This window comes from Heterocephalus glaber, unplaced genomic scaffold (genome assembly GCF_053883595.1).
Source record: "Heterocephalus glaber isolate CG9 unplaced genomic scaffold, H.glaber_assembly_v1.0 deba00001472, whole genome shotgun sequence".
Classification (NCBI taxonomy): Eukaryota; Metazoa; Chordata; class Mammalia; order Rodentia; family Bathyergidae; genus Heterocephalus; species Heterocephalus glaber.
Window position 1 is genome coordinate 65,907,178 of NW_028258315.1, and position 19,049 is coordinate 65,926,226.

Here is a 19,049-nt window from a genome sequence, read left to right on the forward strand (position 1 = left end):
TATTATCCAGCCATAAAGAAGAGTGAGATCATGTCATTTGAAGGAAAATGGATGGATCTTGAGACCATAATGTTATGTGAAATAAATCAGACCAGAAAGTTAAATATGGCATGGTTTCTTTTACATGAGAAACCCAAAATATAACTAAATTAAAGAATAAAATAAAGGCAAGATGGTAGGAAATAGGGAAGCAGGCTTTTTGGAGATAGGAAGGGGGTCAGGAAAAAGAGGAAGGGGAAGTGGGGTCAAGTAGTCAAAAATGATCAAGATATAATACATACATGTACCAATTCCCCCAAATGAATGTAACTATTATGTACTACAAACATACACTAATAAACAAATCAAAACAAAACACATAAAGCACAACCTTCATTTTTCATGAAACAGAAATTTGTCTTGTCTTCCTTACAGCACACAGTAGCCACATGACAATTCTGGCCAGTGAAGTGTACATCCAATGGCGATTTCTCCAGAGGTGTTTGCCTTCCTGACACAAGAGACACGAGGCTTGGTTGGTGGTGCCTATCTCTCTTTCCTTCTTTTCTTCAGTGCAGGTATAAGGCACTAAGATAAAGCAGGTCATAATAAGGCAATAAGCAGGAAGACATAAACGAACAGCCCAAGTTGGTAGAACAAAGGAAGATACTGATGATTCCACTGAGTAGCTGAGCTGAACCAGCAATTTCTTATCTCTAGACTTCTTGTTATATATAAAAAACAAATCCATACTTGCTTTATTACTCTAAGTTAAGTCCTTTTTGTTATATTTTAGCCCAAATTATCCTTTACTTAAATAGCTGACATTTATCTGGCACAGCATTTTTGTGCTGCACTCCCATGCAGATTTTTGATAAACTAAATATATTTTTGTGAAAAAGTAATCACTGCAAAAATTTGAAATATGAAGAGATACGATGCACAGAAACTAAAAGACAGCCCTCAACCACATGCTGATAGTAAATGGTAGAGTTAGGAGTCAGAAATAGGTCTCTCAAGACACCAAGCTCCACACTTGTGACCCCCTCCAGGCTGCCTCATGATAGGGTGTATGTGCTATTGTCAGAGCCCACATTCCTTGGTCTAATGGATACCCGGGCATCTCTCATCTCTGTCTGCTGAGGACTTCATCCTAGAGGAACACTTTCTCGTGTCTTAGCTGATGCAGACTTACTTACTTCCTAAGATGGCAGTGCAATCTGTTGACAAAATACTATCTGCCTTTCCAGAGTACTTTTTCCAAAACTACTTGGAAACATCTCCCACTAGCACTCTTTGATCCTGGTCATTCTCCCAACCAGAGAGGGAATATGCTTTCTGTGTTTGAGGAACATCAAGGAGCGTGAGCATTAATGACTGGAGTAGACTGAGAGGGAGAGGAGGAGGCAAAGGATAAGAGTAAAGTGACACACGCAGAATCTGGATCTTGCTAACACCTCAGAGACCTTGATAAGGACTTTGGTGTTATTCTCTGTGTGATAGTCCCTGACTGACACTGAGTGACTGATATTAAAAGGATTACAGGCAGACAGGCAGGTCTGCGCACACCCTATCGAGGTCCCGAGTCACGCAGAACATGCGAATCAGCCTGCACCCCGGCAACAATCCACTGGACTGCTCCCCTGCTCCTCTGTACAGCCACCTGGTTCCACACTACAAAGACGCAGAAGACACCGGACCACCAGACCACGGGGCTGAGTCCCGCTGCTCCCGGCACAGAGGTAGGGGCTTCTGAGCTGCCATCCCACTGCTCCTGGTCCAGAGGAAGGGGCTTCCCGGTCACCATCCCTCCCACTTCTCCCAGCCCACAGGAAAGGGCTTTTGGGCCACCATCACTACCACTGCTCCTGGCCCCTGTCCCAGCTCTCCCAGCTCAGATGAGGTAATTCGTGCAGGCACTAACAGCCCCCCCACCCCCGCAGTTGAAATGAGAAAACACATAAATAAGTCTCAAAACCAGGCTTCCAGATCACCTACAGCAACCCCAAAGGGAAATGAGATGGAACACTCTGATACTCAACCACCTGGACCCACTGAACTGGCAACCAAAGGGGATCTGGAAAAAATGAAATCAGAAATAATTTCTCAGATAACAGGAGAAATTGTGCCCCTAGTGAAAGATATGATTAATAAATCTAGAGAGGAGCTCAGGAACATGATGGAATCCCAGGGTAGGAAACAAATGGAATCCATAAAACAGATGCAAATAGATTTCCAGGACACGAAAAACTCCATTGAAAGTCTACACAGCAGAATGAGCCAATGTGAGGACAGAATTTCAGATATAGAAGATAAGATTGCAATTAGTGACCAGGAAAAGAAAAATTGCTTCAAAATTATAAGGGAACATGAGAAATCAATCCAGCAGCTGCTAGATGATGCAAAGAAGAATAACATAAGACTGATTGGGCTCAATGAAGAAACAGGAGAGAGTGCAGATGACATAAAAAATCTCTTCACAGAAATAATGGCAGAAAACTTCCCAAGCAGGGGAAAAGAGCTTGACATACAGATAAGTGAGGCATATAGGACTCCAAATAACCTTGATCAAAAAAAATCTACACATAGGCATATAATTGTTAAGATTCCAGAAACTCAACAGAAGAACAAAGTTCTACAAGCAGAGAAAAGAAACAAATTACATACAAAGGAAAGCCCACCAGAATCACAGCAGACTTCCCAACACAAACCATCAAGGCAAGAAGAGCTTGGAGTGACATATTCCAAGCCCTAAAAGAAAACAGCCTTCAACCCAGATTGATGTACCCTGCAAAATTATCTTTCAAAAGTGATGGAGAAATAAGATACTTTCATGACAAAGAGCACCTTAGGAACTTCGTGAATACCAAACCAGCACTCCAAAGAATTTTACACAATATCCTAGGGACAGACATTGAGGATCACAACCCCAGGAAGCAAAGCAGAATGAACCCATCTGGCATGACAAGAAATTAAATGTAAAGGGGGAGAACCCAACAAAAAGTAAAAGTCATGGCAATGATAAGTCAATATGTTTCAGTTATAACCATCAACATTAATGGTCTCAATTCACCAATCAAAAGAAATAGACTGGCAGAATGGGTCAAGAAGCAAAATCCAAAAATATGCTGTATACAAGAAACACATTTCATTCAAAAGGAAACTCATAGACTGAAAGTTAAGGGGTGGAAAACAATACTCCATGAGACAGGAACCCAAAAAAAAGCAGGAGTAGCTATCCTCTTTGCAGATCAAGTAGATTTCAAACCAACACTGATTAAGAGAGACAAAGAAGGACACTACATCCTTGTAAAGGGAAGAATCCAAGAGGAAGAGATGACAATCATAAATATCTATGCACCAAACACTAGTGCACCCAACTATATAAAACAAATACTAACGGACATGAAAAGTCATATATGCACAAATATAATTATAGTGGGGGATCTCAACACCCCACTGTCACAAATAGATAGATCAACTAGACTAAAAATAAGTAATGAAATACTAGAACTCAATCGAACTCTTGGACAAATGAACTTAACAGATGTTTACAGAGTGTTCCACCCCACAAAATCAGAATACACATTCTTCTCAGCTGCATATGGGTCATTCTCCAAAATAGACCACATACTCACACACAGAACATGTTTAAGTAAGTGCAAAGGAATTGAAGTTATCCCCTGTATATTATCAGACCATAGTGCGATGAAATTGGAGATCCATAGCAAAAGAAACTCAAAAAATTTCATAAACATGTGGAAATTGAACAACACAATTCTGAATAACCAATGGGTCACAGAGGAAATTAAAGAAGAAATCAGAGAGTTCCTTCAATTAAATGACAGTGACAATACAACATATTGGAACCTATGGGACACAATGAAAGCAGTCTTACGAGGGAAATTCATAGCAGTGAATATGCATATTAGGAAAACAGAATGAGCCCAAATAAATAACCTGATGCTGCACCTCAAGCTTTTAGAAAAAGAACAGCAGTACAACCCCAAAGCTCATACAAGGGAGGAAATTATAAAGATCAGAGAAGAAATCAGTGCAATGGAGACTAAGAGAACGATACAAAAAAATCAACGAAACCAAAAGTTGGTTCTTCGAAAGAATCAACAAAATTGATAAACCCTTAGCCAACCTTGTCAGAAAAAGGAAAGAAAAGGCCCAAATCCATGCAATTAGGAATGAAAAGGGTGAAATGACAACAGACCCAACAGAACTCCAGAGGATCATCAATACCTACTTGCAGAACCTATATGTCAATAAGATGGACAACACAGAAGAAATGGACAGATACCTAGATACATATGAACTCATATGAACAACCCAATATCATCCAATGAAATTGAAAATGTAATTAAAAACTTATCAACTAAGAAAATCCCAGGCCCTGATGGCTTCACTGCTGAATTCTACAAGACATTTAGAGAGGAACTGCTGCCACTACTGTTTAAACTCTTCAATGAAATTGAAAGGGAAGCAAAACTCCCAAATTCATTCCTGGAAGCAAGCATCACCTTGATACCCAAAGCAGAGAAAGACCCAACTGAAAAAGTGAACTATAGGCCAATCTCACTAATGAACATAGATGCAAAAGTCATACACCCTGATAAAGCGGGATTATCCCAGGGATGCAGGGATGGTTCAATACACAAAAATCAATCAATGTAATACACTATATCAATAGAGCCAAGGACAAAACCATATGATTATCTCCATGGAAGCAGAAAAAGCATTTGACAAAATCCAACATGCATTTATGATAAAAACCCTACAAAAAATTGGAATAGATGGTCTCTACCTCAAACTGATAGAAGCCATCTATGAAAAACCAACAGCCAATATCATACTAAATGGTCAAACACTGAAATCCTTCACACTAAAATCAGGAACAAGACAAGGATGTCCACTATCACCACTCTTGTTCAATATAGTTCTGGAAACATTAGCCATGGCAATTAGACAAGAGAAAGAAATAAAAGGAATAAAGATAGGTAATGAAGAAGTCAAATTGTCATTATTTGCAGATGACATGATACTCTATATAGAAGACCCCAAGAACTCCACCAAAAGTCTTCTAGACTTAATAACCAAATTCAGTCAAGTAGCTGGTTACAAGGTCAACACACAAAAATCAATAGCTTTCCTCTACACGAATGACAGACTCACTGAGAGAGAAATAGGGCAAATAATTCCTTTCACAATAGCATCCAAAAAACTGAAATACCTAGGAATCATCCTAACGAAAGAAATCAAAGACCTCTTCTCTGAAAACTATGGCACTCTGAAAAGAGAGATTGAAGATGATATCAGAAAATGGACAGACATCCCCTGCTCCTGGGTAGGAAGGATTAATATAGTGAAAATGGCCATACTTCCAAAACTTCTATATAGATTTAATGCAATTCCAAATGAGATCCCAGCAGCATACTTCATGGACCTTGAGAAAACAGTCCAAAAATTCATTTGGAACAAGCAAACACCCAGAATAGCAAAAGCAATTCTAGGTAACAGAGACATGGCAGGGGGTATCACAATCCCCAACTTGCTACTCTACTACAAAGCTACTGTGATAAAAAGAGCACGGTACTGGCAAAGAAACAGACTTGAGGACCAGTGGAACAGATGACAAGATGCAGAAACAATGCCAGACACACTCAGCTATCTCATCTTCGATAAAGGAGCCAAACACCCTCACTGAAGGAAAGATAGCCTCTTTAATAAATGGTGCTCGAAAAATTGCACTTCAACTTGCCAAAGATTAAAACTAGACCTATATCTCTCCTCATGCACTAAACTAAAATCAAAATGGTTTAAAGATCTAAATATTAAAATAGAAACTCTGAACCAGTTGGAACAGAGGTTAGGTAGAACTCTTGAAGACATTGTGTAGGAAAAGATTTTATGAACAAAACCTCTGTTGCCCGTGGACTAGCACAAACAATCAACAAGTGGAATCTCTTCTTCTTAAAAAGCTTCTGCACAGCAAGAGAAACCACCAGCAGTGTGAAGAGACAACCCACAATGTGGGAAAAAATCTTCACCTGCTCTTCCTCAGACAAAGGTCTACTATCTCAAATCTATAAAGAACTTAAAAAGATCAGCCCTCCCAAATTTAAAGACCCAGTCCAAAAATGGGCATCCGAAATGAACAGACATTTCTCAGACAAAGAAGTAGAAATAGCAAATAAATACATGAAAAAATGTTCAACATCACTGGTCATTCGAGAGATGCAAATGAAAACAACACTGAGATTCCACTTCACTCCAGAAAGAATGGCTGCTATCATGAAATCAACCAATAACAAATGCTGGCGGGGCTGTGGGGAAAGAGGAACTCTGCTCCACTGCTGGTGGGAGTGTAGACTGGTGCAAGCACTGTGGAAATCAGTATGGAGATACCTCAAAGAACTAGGACTGGAAGTTCCATTTGACCCCGCTATTCCACTGCTGGGGATCTTCCCCAAAGAATTAAAAGAATCATACCACAGTTATATATGTGCACCCATGTTCATAGCAGCACAGTTTGTAACAGCTAAAACTTGGAAACAGCCCAAATGCCCATCAACTGGAGACTGGATAAAGAAAATTGTGATTTTTTTATAAAATGGAGTACTACTCAGCCATAAAAAATGATAAATTAGAGACATTTATAGCTAAGTGGATGTACATTGAGGCGATACTCTTAAGTGAAGTAAATAGGACACACATGTATAAATACCAGATAGTTTCTCTGGTGTGAGAAACTGAAAGTGTAAATAAGGACTAAAATATATAATAGGTAATGTGAAATAGGAAGAAAAGGGGCAAAGGGGAAGGAAGTGGGAGGGGTAGGGGAAAGGATAGAAGGGAATGGGATTAATATGAGAAAATGGAAAAATAGGAACAAAATCTTTGTAAATAGGGAAGAATGGGGGGGTTGAAGGGAGGGCTGGGCAAGGGTGAAAAATAAGAACCAAGAGAGAATATGTAAAGGTGCAAATTTCCAATGATGAATGTCATTATACTCTATACCTAAAATGTACCAATGATTAGAATGAATAATTGATAATGTAAAATAGGAAGAAAAGGTCCAAAGGGGTAGGGGTTGTGGGAGGGGCAAGGGAAAGGAAAGAAGGGAAAGGAAAAATGCTGAGAAATGGAAAAAATGGAAATAAAGTCTTTGTAAATAGGGAAGGGTGGAGGGGGTGAAGGGAGGGCTAGGAATGGGGAAAAAATAAGAACCAAGATGCATAATGTAAAGGTAGACTTCCCAATGAGAAATGTAATTGTGTTGTATACCTACAATATACCAATAAAAGAAATTAATATAAAAAAAAGGATTACACTAACTTATGAGTGGAGAAAGGACTCCTTTCTGTAGACGGGTGGCTTAATGTAGGGATATAGAAATAGAAATGGTAAGAAATGACATGTTCTTGACATGTTTTAAAATTAGAGCCCATAGGATTTAGTGGATTGGAGATTGGGTTTGAAGAAAGAGGAGTAGTTAGGGATGAGCCCAAGGTTTTTGACTTGTATTGTTACCATTGGCCATTTTTTGAGATGAAAGACAGTATGAAGGAGCAGATTGTGTGAGGATCTGCTGTAGAGTTCACATTCCCAAAATGTATTTGTTCACATTCCCAAAATGTATTGTTTCAAATTCCAGATGGCAGGGTATCAGAGGAATCCATGTGGGTTAAGAAACACGTTTGAAGGGGAAGACAAAGATCTATTAGGAATTCCAATTGGACACCCTTAGATTTAGCTTTTCAGTCTTACTTTTCTGCCCAGTACATCAGTGTATTATAAGAACGTGGTTGTTTTTGATTAACTGTATCAGCCTGAGTAATGTACTGATTTAATGCAGACAATACAAAACCATTCTCCTTTATGATTTTCTCCAAACTAAACAAAAAATATACAGACATATAAAATTAGTTGCCATGCATAGTAGCATTATAATAAGTGGCAAAGGGCTGTAGAGAGCTGACTGTCCCAAGTGATCCTGCTGCCTGGGTCTGACTCTTGGTTTTGATGCTTAATAACTCTATTAACATGTTTGAAAATGGGAAATGTAGGCTGTTAAGAACATTTGAAGAGATAATCCCCATAAAGCTCTTAGCAAAGAGTTTGAGACATAGTATCAATGCAAAAAATATTAGTTAGCTATTTTTTCTTACATTCACTGAAGCATGCAATACAGACACACATAACCCACTGAGGACATTGTGTTCTTCCCCATGCACCGATAAGCTCATGAAGAGACACTATAGTAAATCTACATGTATAGTGCACACACACACACTCAATGCCTTAAATTTTCTCACTCCTTCACTGATCATCTTGCCTATCTTTGTACTTGAACGTTCCTTTTAAATGCTTTTTTAGAATGAAAAGATTTTTCTCTTTCTTCCAAGACCTGTTACTACTGATGCATGCTATGGCCCACAGCTGGCTGTTCTGTTGAACGAGTGACAAATATCCTTAGCAAATCACTTTCTCTAAAAATAGATCTCCCTAGATGATCTGTAGCTTCAATTTCTATTTCCATACACTTCTAAAAGAAAAAAAAATCCATTCTTTTACAGACTTATGCCTATCTATCACAAGCAATGTGACTCAGTGAACATGAACAAATCTCTCTCAAGTTTACAGAATGTCCTAGTTTTACCTCATCTGTTTATTGGATTTATATAAAACAGAAATGTAAGGCTGACAGATTTCTCTGATAGTTCCAGGTGAATGTTCATTCTGTTTGGCTTTATGGAGCCATTTACCTGAAGTAGATTGCCTTGGTAATTTAATGCATGACTTGCCTTCTCCATTTCTTCTCCAAGATCCACATGGATGGATTTAGTGGATATAAGATAACTTTCAAGTCATAGTCACCGTGTAGAATCAGATGAATTGTTTTTACCACTACAGGCCAATTAATCTTTTCATGAGCATAATTCCCCAGCAGAATACTTGACTCTCTAGTTCAAGGACCACTGAGTTCACATCATTCATATTGCTGGGATGCATGTTTGTGGAAAAAGCAAACAACAACAACAAAACAATAGCACCAAAACAGCATTTTTATTTTGGGAACCTCAGCTCTGTTAGTTGAATGTCAATAAAGACTAAACATGAATTCTATTTACCTTTTTATGACTCTTTTATGCACATATCAACTAAAGTCTTATTTGAACTACTATGCTCCACTGATTTGGATTGGGAAAAGGGCATTCAATCAAGATCTTAAACCAAATCATTAACAGCTCCTCTAAAATCTGTCATTGGCACACTTACTCTGAATTTCAAACTGAAGAACATTGAATCTGGAAGATTAAAAAATATGTCAGACCTATGTGTTTATACTAGATGCTTTTCAGTAAAATCAGGGACAATAGATTTAACAATTTCATGGTTATGAACTTGACATTATTCCCTGGTTGGCCAGAGGCAGCCCCTCACTACATTGTTGCTTTTTTTTCTTAACATTATTATTGTTATCATCATGATCATTACTTTATTATCTCCAACTATAATATATGAAATAAAGGTACCACAATATCCATTATACAGTGGGTTGCATGCCACAATTAAAGACTGATAGACACGTACACATAATCACTTAGATGTCTATAAATTCAAGTATTAGGAAACCCAGATTCAAGCTGGCTCAAGGAATAAGAAAACTGTCTCATATAACAAGATATCCTAGTGCAGAGAGATTATGGATTGTTAATTCAGTAACAAAATCATATTACTAAGGGCTCAGGTTCTTTGCGTCATTTTACTTTGTCTTCCTCATCCTAGCCTTAAAGCTGACTTAGTTTTTGGTCAAGAATGCCTGCCTGTTTGCAAATATTGAGCAGCCATCTTCTCTTTTGTCTATTCTTATCATACTAGAAAACTTTTTCAGAAGCTTATCATTAGAATTCTCTCAGGTTTCACTGGCCAGAATTATAACAAATGTCTTTCCTAAACTAATCACTGGCAGAGAATGAAATCACCATTAGACCAATCAGGATTTGCCTCTTTGGTACTTGGACTGAGAATGATTATATAGAAAAAGGCTGCATATCAGAATAATATGGTCATTTTATTTAAAAGGAGAAAGAAGAGTAAATGGCTTCAGGGCAAACAACAGGGTCTTCTAAGCATAAAGAGACCCCTGGTGGAGATGACAATGACTGGACTAATGGGAAAGAAAGGAGAAGGAGAGAGAGGAGGTGAATTTGGAGAAGAGGATGAAGACAAGGCCTAAAAGGAACAGAAGTATATAATTTCTTCCTCTAGAGTATGGCATGCTCTGTGAATATGATGGAATGGTTACATTATAAGAGAATGGTGATGGGAAAGTCGCTCCGAGGATTCCTATGTTACATTATAAAAGATTCAACTCTAGCACACTGGAGTATGACTGGAGTTGCCTTAGGGAAGTAAGCTTGCATGGTGCAGGAGTAAGCAGCCTTTAGTTATTGAGAGCATCCCTTGGCTTGGCTAGCATCAAATCAAGGACCTCACCCATACAGCTTTGAGGAAATGGATTCTTCCAACAACCAGTGAGAGTGGAAGAGGACCCAAATCCTCAGGACAACTTGATTTCATCTTAGAAAGATGGTAAGGAGAGGTGCCGATTAAACCTTTACCCAGACTCTTAGCCTATAGAAACCGTGAAGTAAAAAAAATTGTGTTGTTTTAAACTTTTAAATTTGCAGTATTTTATTACACTGCACAACCAAACAAATCCAAGTATATCCACTTTGGACTGTTGCATGAGTGGAGAATACATATTTTCTTTCAGTAAGCCACTGAACTTCAGAGGCTTACAGCATATAGTGTCACTTAAATTAAATACAAAGGTATGAGCAAGGTTGCTTATATAAAGGTATTAAAAGCTCCACCAAATGTTCAGAGACTGTCCTTTTTGGATATCTTGCTGTGAAGATAATGTCCTGGGGCTCGCCTACACCTTGGCTGCACCTGTTAATGAAATAGAATTCTGAACTGTTTTGACAGCTTAGTCATTACCCCCAAATTATAGCACTTCTCATTATGGTATCTGGCTTGCTCTGCTTAATTAGAATCTGGGCCAGATACATGCAACATGGTACCTCTAAGGAGCATCAGGATTATCTGTCACATTTATGCAGCAGAAAAGGCCTTGTGTTTCTGGCATGTGCTTAGGGTTTTGTTTTTGTTTATAAAATAAAACAAGCCCTGCCAACATTTCACTACTAGTGGAATATAATTCAGTCCTTTTCAGGCTTAAAATGTTGTGTAACTATTCAGCTAGACCCTAATATTAGGCCCTTATTTTGTGAACAAACAGTATATGCTAGGTACTGTACTAGTAATTGACATATGCTTTTTCATTTAAATTTTACCACAACCCTGAAAATGAAATAGTGTAAATCCCTTTTTATTGGTGAAGTATCTAAGCTTAGAGAGATTAAATAATGCACTTAAAATAATAACTTTTAAATGGCATACCCAAGAACCAAATCTAAATCCATGTGATTTATTTCTCCATATTTGATTTTTTTTTTGTTATTCTCTGAAGTTCAATTTCCAGGTTCCAGTCGTGGTGTGATATATGATACTACAGCAGGAATCAGTAAAATTTTGCTTCAATGAACCAGATAGCAATTGTTTTAAGCTTTGAGGGCTATATGGTCTCTGTCACAGGTATTCAATTCTGACTTATAGTATGAAAAAGGCCATAGATAATATGTACATGAATGAGCACTACTGTGTTATAATAAAATTTTATTTATTATAAAAAGAGAGGTGATCTGGATTTGGCTTGTAGGCTGTAGTTTGGTGAATCCTGGACTGGCCAGAACACTGACATGTTATAACACATCAGGGGTAGTATAAAGAGATACGCACATGACCAGGCGTAGTGGAGCACAACTGCAATCCCAGCAGCCTGGGAGGTTGAGCCAAAAGAATCACAAATTTGAGCCCTGCCTGTGTAACTTAGTGATTTGGAGAGACCCTGTCTCAAACTAAAAAAATTATAAAAGGGGATGGAGACATAGCTCATACTGAGTCCAATCCCCAGTAAGTTTCTCAGTACCAGGTAGGGGGGAAAGAAGAAAGAAAAAGAGGAAGGGGAAGGGGGAAGGGAGGGAGAGAAGGGAGAAAAGAGGGTAGGAGGAGAGGAGAAGGGGGAGGAGGGTGGGCAGGAGAGGGGAGGGAGGACAGGAAGGAGGGAGGAGGGGAAGGGGAGGAGAGGAAGGGGTAAGAGGGAAGCAAGGGGAGGAGGAAGGAGAAGAGGGAGAGCAGGAGAAACAGAAGGTAGGGGAGGAAGAAGAGGGAGAGGAAAGATGGAGAGGAAGAAGAGAGGGAGGAGGATAAGAAACAGTTAGAAACAACTCTGAATAAGGTGACAGGGACTTCAGGGTTTCCCATCAATTGCCTGTGGGCTTTGCTGTGACTGTGCTGCAGTTCAACCTATCTCTCTGCTCAATTTTGCTCTTCTCCATCCCTTCCAGGACTTGTTCCCAAGGGTCCATCTCAGTAAATTCTTGCATGTAACCGTCTATTGCAGAGTTTGAGATGATCAAAGCAAAATATTAACCTGGCTTACCAAATGGTGAGAAGGGTTGACAAAGAAGACTTTCTGAACATAGATCACAATAGTTTAAAACACCTCAAGGATTGTGCCAGTAAAGGTGGCAAGTAGAGAAGAAAGGGGAAAAAGTCCTCTGGTGAGAAGGAAGAGCAAGAGTAGAATGGGGGAAGAAACCCATAGTTGTTGAGTGTGATGTGTGATATGAGGCTGATAGGGAGGCAAAGGCTAGATTCTGCCAGGCCTTCAAAGAGCAAGCAGGTTTACATTTGAAGATGGAGTAACAGCCTAGAGGCAGCTTGGGAGGTAAGGGGACTCCTCTTCACCTTACAACTATGACTTAGGAAGTATAATATGCCCTAGACTCCACTGGAGAAGGGTACAAGAAGCTGTGCCTCCTGGGAAGCATCTGCTTCTATGAGGCACCAGGCAGAGATTAACTGTGCAGATCCTCAGAACACAAAGGAGCTTGGTTGTCATACCTCGAGTATTCAGAGGACACAGAAGAAGGCTAGGGGACCAAGGAGGCTGGCATAAGGATATAGGCATAGAAGGCTCCCATAAGAATAGAGATAAGCTGGAAGAGATTGCATACCTTAGGGGCTTGCTGTTGGTCTAGGCCAGGGTGGCACTGAGGTCTACAACTTGGTATGAGGCATTTCTCTACTGAGGGCCCCAGTGAGTTGGGGATCTAATGATTCTATCTGTTGCTGGCTACCCATGAGGGAGCTGAAGCTTCACTGGAGCAGTCACAGTTAAATGCACCAGGACTCTAGAAGCCAAGAGGGAGGAAGATTGGGGGTTTGGGATTGTGGACAGGGACATAAAAGGAATGAAAGGACTCCTGCAAGCTGCTCTGCTGGAGCCAGGATCTCCTCAGAGCTCAGCTTGAATTTTAAAACACTATCTGTCTTTTCCTATTTCATTTTTTAAAATAAGAAAATGATATATACCTGTAAAAATTCAGATATTACAGATGTATTTGTAATGAAGAAAGGAAATGACTCAATATCACCAATCTTTGTAGTCTACACAAAAACAACAATCAGTACCACTTTGGCGTGTAAAGTTCTACAACAACTTCTGTGAATTTGTTAACAAAAGTATATTACTTACGAATTTTTTACATGGTTGAGTATACACGTTTTATCCTGTGACTTTCTGTATCCATGTCAGATTATAAACATATACATAACACATTTTATTAATATTTTTCTATGCATATATACTTAATCACTATAATATTGATAGAAATTTGAAGTTGACCTAATTTTTTTTATTATAATCACTGCTGTAATGAACATATCATACAGATATTCTTATGCAGTTATATTTATGAAGACTATTGCAATTAAAATAATATTTATGGGCTTTTATGGGCTGATCATTATGCCAAGTGCTTTATATTTTTTCTCATGTAATCTTTACAATAATCCTTTGAAGATTTCAGTAATCTTTCATTGATTTCCACAAAAGGATAGTGGAAAAGACTTGCTAATTTTCATTTTTAATAAAAGCTTTATTGTTAAATGATTAAAATCAACTACTGTTTACATATTTATTTATGGAGGATTAACATCCATTTTTTTTTTTTTTTTGGTACTGGGAATCGAAGTTGGGACCTTGTGCTTGTGAGAAAGGCCCCGGAACCACTGAGCTAAATCCCCAGTCCCAACATCCTTTTAATATTGAGTCTTCTCATCTAAAAAAATTGTACCTTTTCATTTACTTTTTTATTTATCTTTCCATAATATTTGCATATTATTTAGATTTCCATCAGTGTGACAAAATAACTGACATAATCAATTTAAAGGAGGAAAGATTAGTTGTGGGTCATGGATTCAGAGGCTTCAGTCTATGATCAGCAGCTCTGTTGCTTTTAGGCTATGGCAAGCCAGAAACCTGGTAGAAAGGCATGGTGGTGGTAAGCTGTTCACCTCAAGGCAGCCAGGAAGCAAGGCAGGTGAGAAAGCCTGGGAGGAAGGCAAACCAGATACAGCCTACCAGGTTGTGGCCCCCATGATCTAGGTTCCAACTCCTTTTCCCATCACCTTCCAATAATGGCATCAAATTATGATCTCATAAAGGATTAATCCACTTGGCGAACTGAAAGCCTTTATGTTCCAGTCACTTCCCCAAAGGTACATCAAGTACATCGGCTAGCTAGCCAGCCTTTTGCATGAGTTTTGGGGCAGATACCTGAAATCCAAACAACAATAGTTTGCATGTTTCATCACATTGGACCTACATGTTTCTTGTCAAAAATATTCTTATGTATGTCATGGTTACTGTTGGTGTAAAGAAATTGAGTTTGTATTTTGTATTTTGAGCTCTTAGCATACTAATGTTAGTCATAAAAGTTTCAACTGAGAAATTTAAATAGACTTTCATATGAGTTGCAAATAATGACAATTTTGCCTCTGTTTCTAGTATTTTTTTTTTTTGATAAGTTTTCACATTTTGGGACTCCTAGAGCAATGTTGTCTCATTTCTTACCTTATATGGGCTCATGATTTATAGTTCCTTGGGGCAGTTGCTACAGGTTTTTTGTTGGTACCTTTCAACGAGAAAGTAAATCCTAGTTTAACAGGAATCATTTTGATAATCAGGCACTCCAATTAATTCTGTAAAAGTGGAGTCATGGTAATTTCCTCTTGTTTTTAATCAAAATAGGACACTGCAAATACATTATATATATTATATATATTATATATATGCTTTTCCTTTTTATGGTACAGTCTCCTTGATTCTGAGAGCAAGGAGATATAGTTTCTTTGGTTCTGAGACTAAGGAGATATATTTTTAAATATTCTGGTGGCATTTGAATGCTTTTTTCCAGAGTTTAATTTGTTTCTATGTTCTTTTGGGAGATATATTGATGACTGTCTTTTTCAGAGTCATTCAAATTATTTGATATTGGATTCCATGTTGGATATACTTTTTGCTCAGAATCTGAAGGCATGGCATCTGTGACTTTGACTATCAGCCTGCTGCTCCTCGGACTCTCATTATGAGAAGGTCATTTGCTTTTTAATTTCCAGAAACTTTTAGGGATTTTTCTCTGTCCTTAGAGTTTATAAAAGTTACTTTGATTCTGCTAATTGTGTAAACACAGATGTTTCACTTTTATTTTTTCATATATCATTTTTACATTTTTGATTTTGCTGTTTGGCACTTCTATTTTACTTTTATTCCATTTAATTTGAACACATAAATCCAATTCTCTTGTTTTTAAAACATTTTCTTTTAAAATTTATCTTATTTTTATTTTAGTCATTCTTTCTTATTAGAGATGACTGGTTGACCTTTGTCTACTTTCATTACCTCTAGATTTTTCTTTTTATAAATTATCTGCTCTTTGAAATGGAAAAAATGGAAATAAAGTTTTGTAAATAGGGAAGGGTGGAGGGCAGGAAGGGAGGGCTAGGAATGGGGAAGAAATAAGAACCAAGATGCATTATGTAAAGGTACAATTCCCAATGAGAAATGTAATTGTGCTTTATACCTAAAATGTACCAATAAAAGAATTTAATAAAGGAAAAACATTATCTGCTCTTTGCAGTATCTTTTGGGAGATCTCTCTACTTCATCTTCTACTTCATTAGTTTTCAGATTTGTTCATTTTATTTTTCAGATCCTGTATTGCTTTTTAAATCAATAGGTATTAATTTATTTTTATTTGACATGTGAAAAATTAGAAATCTTATTTTTAAAAACCCAGCGGTAAGCATCAATTGTCCCTTTTGTTGAAAAAGTAGTTCTTTTGATATGATCATAATACTTGAATTTCTCTGAAGATACCAATTAGAAAGGCTTTGAGATTAGTCATACTCCTCGCATTCTTTCTCATTTCTCCTGGTTAAGTTTTTGGTTTGTACACACTAGTCTCATCTTTTAGTTGTCCATTCATATTTAAGGATGAAGAATTGGCTTGATCATGTAAGAAGCCAAAGAGAATTTCTTCTGCAAATAGGACCCTGAGTGCAATCATCTGATTTGGGTAGGTTGATGGGCAGACTTTGCTTTAGGCTATATGGGGCTCATGCTGCGGAGCTGTTACAGAGGGCTCAGCACTTAGGTGAGCCCTGAATCTGGTTTTACGCTCATAGCTGTTGCTGTCTTGAAATTCTTAAAAATATTTGAACAAGGAGCCTCGATTTCCTTGTGCACTGGGCCCTGCACATTATGTAGCTGGCTCTGTGTGCTTTTATCCAATACCCTAAAGAATCTATTTTTCTCTCTTCCCAGTAGACAGGAAGGAAACAGGTTTTCAGGTGCCTGAGGGCAGCATCTCAGCTGTCCTCAGACTGTTCTTGGCTGCAGCTCTCTCAGCCTTATACCTATTGAAGTTTGTAAAGCAGCTTGTTCAGGCTTCCTTGGGTTCCCTGTAGCATTTCTAACTATAGCACAAATTTGACACACATGCCATTTTTTTTTCCCAGGGCTCTTTAAAGTAGCTTTCTGCAAGGTTTTGGAACTAAAGCAACTTATGGACTTTTTATTAATGACTTTTATTTTTTTTTTAAAGGAAGGAGCAATTTTCTGAACATAAAAAACCTCTAGGAATATGCTAGAAAAGGCAGGATTATGATGTGGATGGGCCAGCATGTGTGCTCAAATGGGAAATCTCGGTCAAGGAAATGCACAGCTGGGAGGTTCTCTTTACCTCCTTACCACCCTTGAGTTGGCCACCTGTTCTAACAGTTCCACAAAGAATGGAAATTGATTTCTAGAAGCTAACATGACTCCAAAGTGTATAGATAGGAAGTATAGGAATAGAAATATTTTTAGAGGTTGGACTCCCCAGTAGTTTAAAAATGAACACAAAATGTTGTATTGAGTTTTATGTTATTCTTAGCCATATGAAGCTAACCTCCTTTGCCTTCTTTGACCAAATCTGCAGCTGGGGAAGGAAGAATAGGGCATGGAAGTCTGGTTCAACCCAGCATGGTGCTGGCACTTATCTCCTTGCCAGCTGAATGAATTCTGGACATCTGGCTGTGTGAATTTTGTGGGGTGATCAAGACTGTAGCCAGAGCCCTCACATGTCAAGGGACTGTCTGTAGTCCAGCATGGATTAGGAAAACACCTGTATGTAATTATTACCAAACCACCAATTTGCAGAATGAGTACCACTTGCATACAGAGTAGATATTCCCCTCCATGGTGGTGGTGGTTCTTAAAGTGTGGTTTCTGTATTGGTCACATTGTCATCACCAGAGACATTTTAGAACTGCAAAATCTAAGGGCCTAGCCAAGATCTACTGGATCAGAGCTTCTGGGGATCAGGCCCAGTAGTCTGTGTTTTAATAGGTTCTTTAGGAGATTAAGATGTACACTTAGTCCCAAGTTCGATCCCTGGTACAAAAACAAAACAAAACAAAACAAAATGATGCACTCTTAGCTTTGCAGCCTTAAACTGTTCCATGGCATTTTTGAAGGTCATTATAAGGCTGATTAGCCTAACATCAATGTGTACATGGTCTATACTGGGACTTTTGACTGCAGTGTGTGTTTTGTAATTAGGAGAATAACTCCTTTCTCAGCTTCAGTCTTCTTAATACTAAAGTCTGAGGATTATCTGTGATATTCCCATATTCTTTCCAAAGTATACATTTAATGAAATAGGATTCAGAGTAATCCACTTATACTCTTAAATTGTTGCATAACATATGGACAATCATTGGACAGTAGATGACCAGCTACTATTATGTATGTTGCTTTTACATTATCTCTCTTTATATCCATATATCCATCATCTAATTGAATCTGGAACATGGTAGTCTATGTTTTGGAGTCACATGACTTGAATTTGAAACTTATTAGCTGTTATCTTATCATGAGTCACTTTAAGAATCTGCCTCCCTTTCAGGGGATGAGCCAATGAAAGTAAGGTATTTCCTTCTTGGTCTGTCTGGCACAGAAAGTCTTCCAAAGAGAAGTCATTATTATTTCATTGCTTAACACTCCTAGACCTAAGCATCACTTCTGCAGCTTGTAAGGAGATTCATCCTTTCCTCCCTCTCTATCCCTCCAGCCCTTGTTTTCCAAAGCACTAGAGCATGAGTGCCTCCATATTTCAAGGGGTTGTCTGAGGCACAGAACTGGCAGTGTTGGACAGAGCTTTCTAAGCCTACAGGCATCATCCTGGGCAACTCCATGTCTGAGCTTTGGTTTTCCCATGACTTAGAGTCAGTTGGGAGAACATTTTTGAAAATGTGAATGTAACCAAGTCAACTTAGTTAAGATGATTTCAAGAGCCCTCATTATGTTGCCCCACAACCATGGGTTTCTTATAAATCAAATTATTCTAGATTAATAGAGGGATACATTAGGGGATAAGATCACTCAGCTTGTCTGACAAGAGCAGGGCAGCCCAGCCACCTGTCCTCCAGCCATTGCAACACTGTAAATTGGCCAAAAGAAATCCTGCCAAGTTCTACCCTTCCTCTCTACATGTTTATGGAGGTGGGATCTCCTAAAGATCCCTACTCACTGTTTATTCTGT

The 19,049-nt window shown here is 38.4% G+C and overlaps 1 protein-coding gene across 4 annotated transcripts in view; it reads right to left on the reverse strand.

Annotated features, from left to right (window-relative positions):
* Stac (SH3 and cysteine rich domain) overlaps positions 1-19,049 on the reverse strand; it is a 168,578-nt gene that overhangs the window by 131,986 nt on the left and 17,543 nt on the right. The gene's annotated exons all lie outside the window — the stretch shown is intronic.